Source organism: Pistacia vera, unplaced genomic scaffold (genome assembly GCF_008641045.1).
Source record: "Pistacia vera cultivar Batoury unplaced genomic scaffold, PisVer_v2 Contig849, whole genome shotgun sequence".
Lineage (NCBI taxonomy): Eukaryota > Viridiplantae > Streptophyta > Magnoliopsida > Sapindales > Anacardiaceae > Pistacia > Pistacia vera.
In genome coordinates, this window is record NW_022196722.1 from 871500 (window position 1) to 879802 (window position 8303).

Below are 8303 nucleotides of genomic sequence, written 5' to 3' on the forward strand. Positions count from 1 at the left end.
AAAAAAAAATAACAATAACCTAATATTACATTAATTACTAGAAAGGCTTTTAATTAAAACATAATTGTCTTTATTACGTTCATTATATCAAAAGGTAAATAAAGAAGAAAGCTAAAAAACGTCACTCTCCTTGGTGTTTTTATTTTGTAAAGTGTTATAAATGTTGCATATAGGAAACCTTTTTTCTTATTAAATATACAAAAAAATATATAATCTTCTTTATTGTAGACCTATATATGTATTTTTTTATTTAATTTTAAAAAAAAAAACTAACTCTATGGATAGTATTTTATTAAAAATATCAAAACTAAAATATACTTTCTGATAATAAAAAAAAAAAAATATTATGCAAATTATAAACTTACATTACCTTGATAGGGCACAGAGATCCTAAGAAGAGAAGGAAATGCATTACGAATTTCACCAGAGAGAACAAGAGGATAGCGATCAATATGAAAATTTAAGAGTGTGATAAAATATCCATCAAGTCTCCAATACTTTGTGTGGGCTGCATCAGTCACCCATGAACCACTCTCCAAGTTAAACATGGCGTGAAATACCCTGATGGAATTTTCCCTGCTCTCCAAGATCAATGAACGACTGAAAAATGTGACATAAGGTAGACATCGTGCTTTGATGTAGCTCAAACCAAGTTCCGTACCTAAAACACAAGAAAACAAAGATGTCAGACAAACACATGACAATTATTTTTCAACAAGGCAAAATTCACCAAACTTCAGCCAAAGTAGATAGTAACTCTGTTGAAGAGCAACAGAAAAACCGTCCGGCAGTAAAAGATTATGTAGAAATCTGGAAATATTCGTGATAATATTGAATGCAATTTTGATAAGAAGTCCAACTATCTGGAAACAAATCTGATAATGCAAAATAAAAGACGAAAACAGCCTCAGAAGGCAGAAACATTAGGAAAATTTTAAGTTCACAATAAACTAGTGTTTCAAACAAAACAGAACATTCACATAATGTCGGCTTACAACACTATTAAAGTGCAATCAGCATCCTTTCATGGTCCAAAAACCAAACACCAGAAACATTAAAACAACATGTATCCACTCACAGTAGTCCGCTAACATAATTCGATTCCAGGGAAGAAAATCCAGAAAACATTAAGTTGCCAGCTAAATCATTAGCATGTGCACACGAGATCAAGCTGGTCTGAAACACAACGAATAACATAAGAAGAAAAGCTACTTCATGATTCTTGAACAGCTATTATGTAAAACCATTTCTGGTTGCACATAGTTTATTAATTTCTCTCTTTCTCGATCAATGAAGAAGATGATGATGATGGAGATAAGAGTTGATATACTGAAATAAAACAAAATAAAATATACCTTATTGAATTCGAGAATATCGGATTGGTAATGAGTAAGATCACATTTGTCACATTTGATATTAATAGAAACATTTTTGATGGGTCCAAAACCAGGAAAATTAATGTCATGCGTTTCATTGAGAAGAACTAACTTCTCTTTGCCTTTGCAATACTTGAGCTTAAAATCCGAAGTTAAATCAAAGCCTTTTCCCAGGCTGTTGAGAGCTCTCTCCACTATTCAATGTCATTTTCCCTCTATTATTAGATGAGAAAATTTGTGAAGTAAAAGAGAAGATATATAGTTTTGAGAATGGAAAAAAGTGACCGAGGAGACTTGGTATTTGGTTGATCAAATGGGATGATAGAAAAAGAGAGACTTGGTATTTGGTTCTTGGAGATAATCTTTTTGAGTTCGACTCAATGCCATGATTGTCGTATAACAAAAAAGATTGTAAAAATGTTAAAAAAAAAAAAAAAATGGAAAGAAGATGAAGGATTAGGAAAAGGAAACAGAATAAAAGTAATTAGATTATTATTTCTAAATATATACTTGACTTTAATAGGAATATATTTAAAATAGGAAATACACTAAAAATAGAATCAATTTTTAATTGTATATATTAACTAGGTTGAAGTAGGAAAGATATAAAATAGAAAAGATACTTAATAGTTTAGAATTTTAATTGTAAATATATAATTGACTAAAGTATGAAAGATATTTAAAATAGGAAAGATACTTGAAAATAGTTTAGGTTTTAATTTTACATCTTTAGGAGGGAATTAAAAAATAAAATTGCTGCCTCCTTATAAATTGCCTCCAAAATTTCCCACTCCAACAATTTCATTATAAGAAGAATTAGACATTGGACTTACCCGAACTAACCCGACCCAAGTCTAAACCCAATTAGACTTGGGCTTATTGTGAAGGAGGAGTACCCTCTCACCCTTGCCTGCTCACCGGCGAGTGGGACCACCACAATCATCGGGGAGTGGACCCTCGAATGAGTCGCCGTAGGCACCAAATCTGTCAATGCTAAGAGAAGTATATACCATATTCAACACCAATTAATTATTTGGCCCTTCATAATTTTATAAATTTTACATGGCCTCCTCAAAATAAAGAAAATATAATTGCTTGATTAAAATATAAATTGTTCATTGAGTTAACCAAACTCATGATTAAATTATTTGAATAAGTAAATATTAATTAATAAAACTAGATGAGCTTGTTATTCATTTTTTTAATATTAATACTTAGTGTTGGGCTAAGAACAAAATTCAATGCATATATAAAAACAAAAAAAAATTTTATTTTGTACGATTGTATACTCTCTTTTCAAGTTTGTAATATAGATTTTTTTTTTTTCCACTTAGTTTATATGTGTTTATTGTATTTAATTGATTAACGACCTAAACTTTTCAATTAAGTTTTTTTCAGGTTTTATATCTATTTAATTAATAAATTATTTATGCTTATAAAAAAATAATAAAAATGTCTATCTTTAAATATAAAATATATATTATATTGTCATAACTATAAATATTGTAATTGATTTTTTTATATAATTTACGCTAATACATATAATCATTTACATGCATATATATTCTCACTCACCCCAAAAATCAGAAGTTTGAATCAATTACTCAATCGAAGTTCTTGCTGCAATAGATTAGAAATGACACATTAAATTAAGTAGAGTATTAACTAAACCACATCAAACACCCACCTCAAGGGGAGCTTGAATTGCATAATTTACCCCATTTTCTAATTTTCTATGATCATATACTGTGTATATTTAGTACGTGACAATCCAAAAGAATGTAAGTGTTCCAAAGAGGATGAGACAACCGCCTGTATGGTCTAAAGATCATGTTATTCATTAAGCAAATATTGATTGTAGGGTCTTTTTCTGATATTAATTAATTAGTAAGTTTTATTACTCTAGAGTTATTATTAGAAGTTGGAGTAGTATTGGGATTAAGTATTACTTTGTCTAAGCTTATAAGATGGTCAAACTAGCTTATAAACTCAAAATTAAGCTCACCTGTTTGTTTATAACTTTTTTGAGCTTATAAGCAAAAAAAAAAAAAAAAAAAAAAAAAAAAGTTCGGGGGTAGGTACTTTTTTTTTTTTTTTTTTTATAAGCACTCTGCTTATAAGTTAGTTGACCAAGTATATTACCATATTATCCTTGTTTAATTTTAAAATTCATAGTATACTCTGTTTAATGTAGTATATTTTTTAGTCATTTTATAATAAAATGTACTTATAAGCCACATTTTACCAAACACATCAACTACTTATCAGTCATTTATAAGTACTTTAATCAAACACATAATTGCTTAAAATTTCAAATGCTTATAAGCTAATTTTCATAAGCTTAGACAAACACCCCCTAGAAATATTACTCATTATAGAATTATGATATTATAGCCTTAGAATTGCATTTTTATTGGATTATGATATATTCTAATACGCTAAAATGGTTTTTTTTTTCTTCCAAATTAAGAGTAAATTGTGTGCAAAGATCATTGGTGGAGCTGCTAAATATTAATGAAATAAATAAAAAGAGACCAAAGGTTTTAAAAACCCATTTAAAAAAAAAAATAGATAGTGGGATTCCAACCCATGCACTTCTCTAAATGTTCCCTAAACTCTCGGGCAAGCTTGCTCGTTTGTTTTTCTATCCTTACTAAGAGAATATATTTGTTTTGTGTTGATATATTTATCTATAAATATAAACTCATAGCTAAGTGTGAGAGAACGATTGCGTTTTAGGTTAAGTATTACGCGCTCAAACTCACTAGAGAAGAAGTAAGGAAAGATTCCCTCGCTACTGGACTTGTCTAAAAGACGAAAAGAGGATGAGCCATCTCTCCATTCGACTAAGCTTAGCCTTTACCTTGGCACCTTGCCTTAGTTCCTCGTTTGGTGCTAGCGTATATAAAGTAGTAGGCCGTGGCTCCTTTAGCTTTCCCTTTCTTTTTGTTTTTCTCTATTTTTATAAAATAAACAAATCCCAAAACAGTTTTCTATTTTCAAACTTCTCTCTCACAGCGGAATGGTTATCTCTGCTGGCATGGATTCTGAATCTTCTTAGTCTTAGTGCTTTTATTTTCCTTCTTTTAGATTTGGTTTTCCCAATTCAATTTTATAAAGAAAGAAGAGACCAGGACGGCTCACTTCACCCAATTCAATTTTTCCCTTGTCGCCCAAACTCTAACCCTGACATATCTACAAAGCACGACAAAAAATTTAGGAGAATCAAGGGGAGTTCATATGAAATCGAGAAAAGAAGCAAGGAGTAAAAGAAGAGCAAGAAGCAAGAAGGTGATCTTGAAGAAAACTGTTAGAACGGTCCCGTATACGCGCGGAAACAAAAATATAAATATAACAAGATTGTTTACATGAGCCAAGATCAAGGGTATGGTTTACAATTTTATCATAATATAATCTGCAGAAATATTCAACATGAGTTAGAAGAAACAAACGCACGTTTGGAGGCTCCACCACGATTGTCTTTGAACGTTTTGCTACTGATCCAAGTGTAGGATCGAACCCACGTAGTCCACCAGAAGACAATCTCAAAAAGAACCAAAGAGGGATTTGCTAGATCCTCTTTGGCTTCAAGATTAAGAAGAAAAAAAAAATCAATTGAAAATGTTTATGGCAATTTGTTCTGCCGTGGGAGTGTATTCCAAAAGGGGGCTGCTGATTTTTCAAAGGAAAAATATATCTCATTTAATTAACACATTTTTTTCTTTATAGTTAATTAATTTGCCCTAATCCCATACGGACTAGGCTGGGCTCCAACCCAACACACCATGTTGCCAAACACTCCCAATTTGATTTATTTATTTTCCATCATTATCTTAATTAAAATCAATTAATATATATTAAATATATATTAACATTTAACAATAATGATAATATATTTAAATATGTGCGAACACACATGTAAACGTAATTTCACTTATTTAATTTTTCTAACAAATTAAATAAAGGCTACGACCTCACAAAATTAATTACACTGTGAAATTACCAAAATACCCTTTCGCCTTAAAAGACGAAAACGCCCTTCTTTCTTCTTGGATCTTAAATTGTCTTCTATGTGTGTGACCCATAGCTCCTCATCATACGGCAGTGTATAGTATCGTGATTACACCAATTAATCGTCTCACAACACACGACCAAGATTGACCCAGCAAGGCATCATGGCCACTCGATAGATTCGGATTTAGCAAAGTAGCTACTTGTCAACGATATGGCTACCGTGCAATTCGATCCTTTCTCATACGTTATCTCGAAGAGAGAGAAGGCATAGAAAATGTGTCAACTTTCGATTACTCTGATATTATTATTCAGTTTCTGGACCAAGACCGTATTGTAAACTAGATAAAGCAACAACTCAATCCACTGTGGCCACAGTTTTAGTGTCATTGCCATATATGAATTGCGCCGTGAGATAACTTTCCCCCATACCCGGATGATGAATCCTCTGTCAATCCACCATAGTCTTGATACACTCCTGATGTAGCCAATCACCACCGTATTGACAACTCTGAAAAGAACTGCATTAGGTAGTGTCAAACTACACCAATCGGTGCACAAGGCGCTCCGGTGATCTCAAGTCTAAGGATCACATGCACCAACATTCGTTAGAGGATTTGTTCCATAGACATTGGGGTTACCATCCATAGGAATCTCTGGGGGTCAGTCCAGTGAACTTGCTGCGGTGTAATGCCTACAACAAGCACCATGTGTTGCACCAGGTTGTCACCAAACAACCTTGACAAGTGAGATCAGTCACTGCCTTTGATAGGGTCGTTCAACAGTGATAGCCTTACCATATTATCTGTGCCTTACTTCAGAATAATACTGGGGCTACGGACGTTTTAGAATGGCCACCATATGTGCTCATAGGATTCTCACAATCAAGATTTAAAACACTGATACCCTCGTCAGGTTCTACCATTTAAGGACATATATCAATTCATATTGCAATAATAATGATTTACGCGTATAGAATAAGATGTCTTTATATTGATTAATGAAATTATGACAAAGAGTCAATTCTACAATAATTGACTGGCTCTAGGGCACCTACGCCAACAAAAACCAAAAAAGCAGCTCCAGATCTTGAATTTCGGGTTCTTTGGGCTAGAAACCAGTAAGTTCTTTATCTTATTATTCTTGCTGACCTAGGTTGTTTGATTTTTAATTATGGATTATGTTACTTTTACTTTTAATTTGTTTTAGATGGTTGTATCAATAAGAAATTTTGTCCTGTGCATTTATTAAATTTTACAGAATGTAACAGCATTTGCAATAAAGTTCACCCATATCTTTGCTGTGTTCTTGACCAAATTTGCTAGAAGTTGAAAGATATGAATCTTATGATTCAGGAAAAAAAAAATTTAAACTGAAAAACATTATTGTTTGTTTGCAGGACATTTTTCTTATTATCCTTAAATCTAGTTTATTTGGCATGTTTTACATCTTATGGTGCTGAATTATATTGATTTTTTATGTATAAGGCATTTGTGGTAATGTGTTAGTGAATTATGCTTAAAACCTGAAATTTCCAGCATTTTTACTTTTGGATGTTTTGGACTGTTTGCAGGTTTTTGATCGACTTAGAGTTCCAGTTTGAGTTCAGGGCCCTCTGTGAAGTTAAAGTAGACATCTCAAGCTTTTCAGAAAGGTTTGGATTGTCAAATTTCGAGTTCATTTAGTCCTCCAAACGTTGGTGCAAATTCAGAGCTGAAAACTGCATCGAATCCTAATTCTCCTTTGTTGTTGATGCTTGGCCTTCAGTTTGCTCTAGTTTGGGTTATGTGCTGTCCCACGAAGGTGCTTATTTGGTTTTTGTTGGGTGTTGTTTTTACGCTGATGGAGGGTTGGTTTCCTTGGCTTATGTTTGTGCATTCTTTTTGGAGGAAATGCCCAAAGGGCTGCTCTGCTAGTTGGTTAGTGCAGAACTACAGATTCTGGGTTTTTGTTTGATCTAGCGTTGGGCTTCTGTCCTCTTTTGGTTGGGTGCTTGGCCTATTGCCTATGCTGGTTTGGTGGCTCTTTTTATCAGTTCAGTCGGTTGCTTGTTTGGACTGTTATGTTGGTTTATTGCTTTTGTGGTACTGGGTTTTTTTTGGTGGCTGTTGTTTTTGTACAACTGGAGCAGTTGATCTGTTTTCCAGAAGTCTTGCATTTTTTTGTTGTTGGTCTTTTTGTATAGATCTTTTTGAGGCTAGTTAGGTGGTTGTTATGGATCGTAAATCCTTGCCTTTCCTCTTGTTTTGTTTTGCTTGGTTGCTTGGGCCTGTCCAAGGACCTTCACTCTGTAGAAGTCCTTTTTTAGGGACTCATTATTTCATTCTTTATATATTACCTTTACCAAATATATATATATAGATTAGCACTTGCATAATTGCATTGATTGAAGAAACCCTTTTGTCTTTAGTTTTGGAATATACCATGGCTGAATCGATTTATTTTTGCTGTTTCATCTTTGATGTGAACGTGTAATACAGACATTAATATTTAACATGTGATCCAAATATTATGTCTATAGCATTAAAGTCGAAAATGTAAATATATATATTCAATTTGAATTTGATTTGTATTCTTTTATCATTAAAGTCGAAAATGATACATAATATTTACATTTATAAAATTATTAATGATTTTGTATTTTTTATAATTTTTTGTCCTTTTCAAGTTTTTAAAAATAAAAGTAATAATTTAACAGCAGATTAGGAACTAAAATTTGGAGACAAATATTTGCAACGAATTGAAATCTGTTGTTACGATTTTACAAATAGATTTTTTTTTTTTCATCACTAATTTGTTGGAAATTTGTTTTAGAATAGATTTCTTTGATTAAGCTAGATATAGCAAAACTCAACCCGTCCTTGATCACCCCATAATCCAGACCAAATTTCCTAGCCCTTGACCTCGTACTCGATC

At 32.3% G+C, this 8303-nt stretch overlaps 1 long non-coding RNA gene across 1 annotated transcript; it reads left to right on the plus strand.

Annotated features, from left to right (window-relative positions):
• The first annotated feature begins 6480 nt into the window (after positions 1–6480).
• Positions 6481–7270, plus strand: LOC116118544. Its single transcript, XR_004126174.1, has 3 exons — positions 6481–6507; positions 6961–7041; positions 7155–7270. It is a non-coding gene; the product is annotated as an uncharacterized LOC116118544 (long non-coding RNA).
• The last annotated feature ends 1033 nt before the right edge of the window (positions 7271–8303 follow it).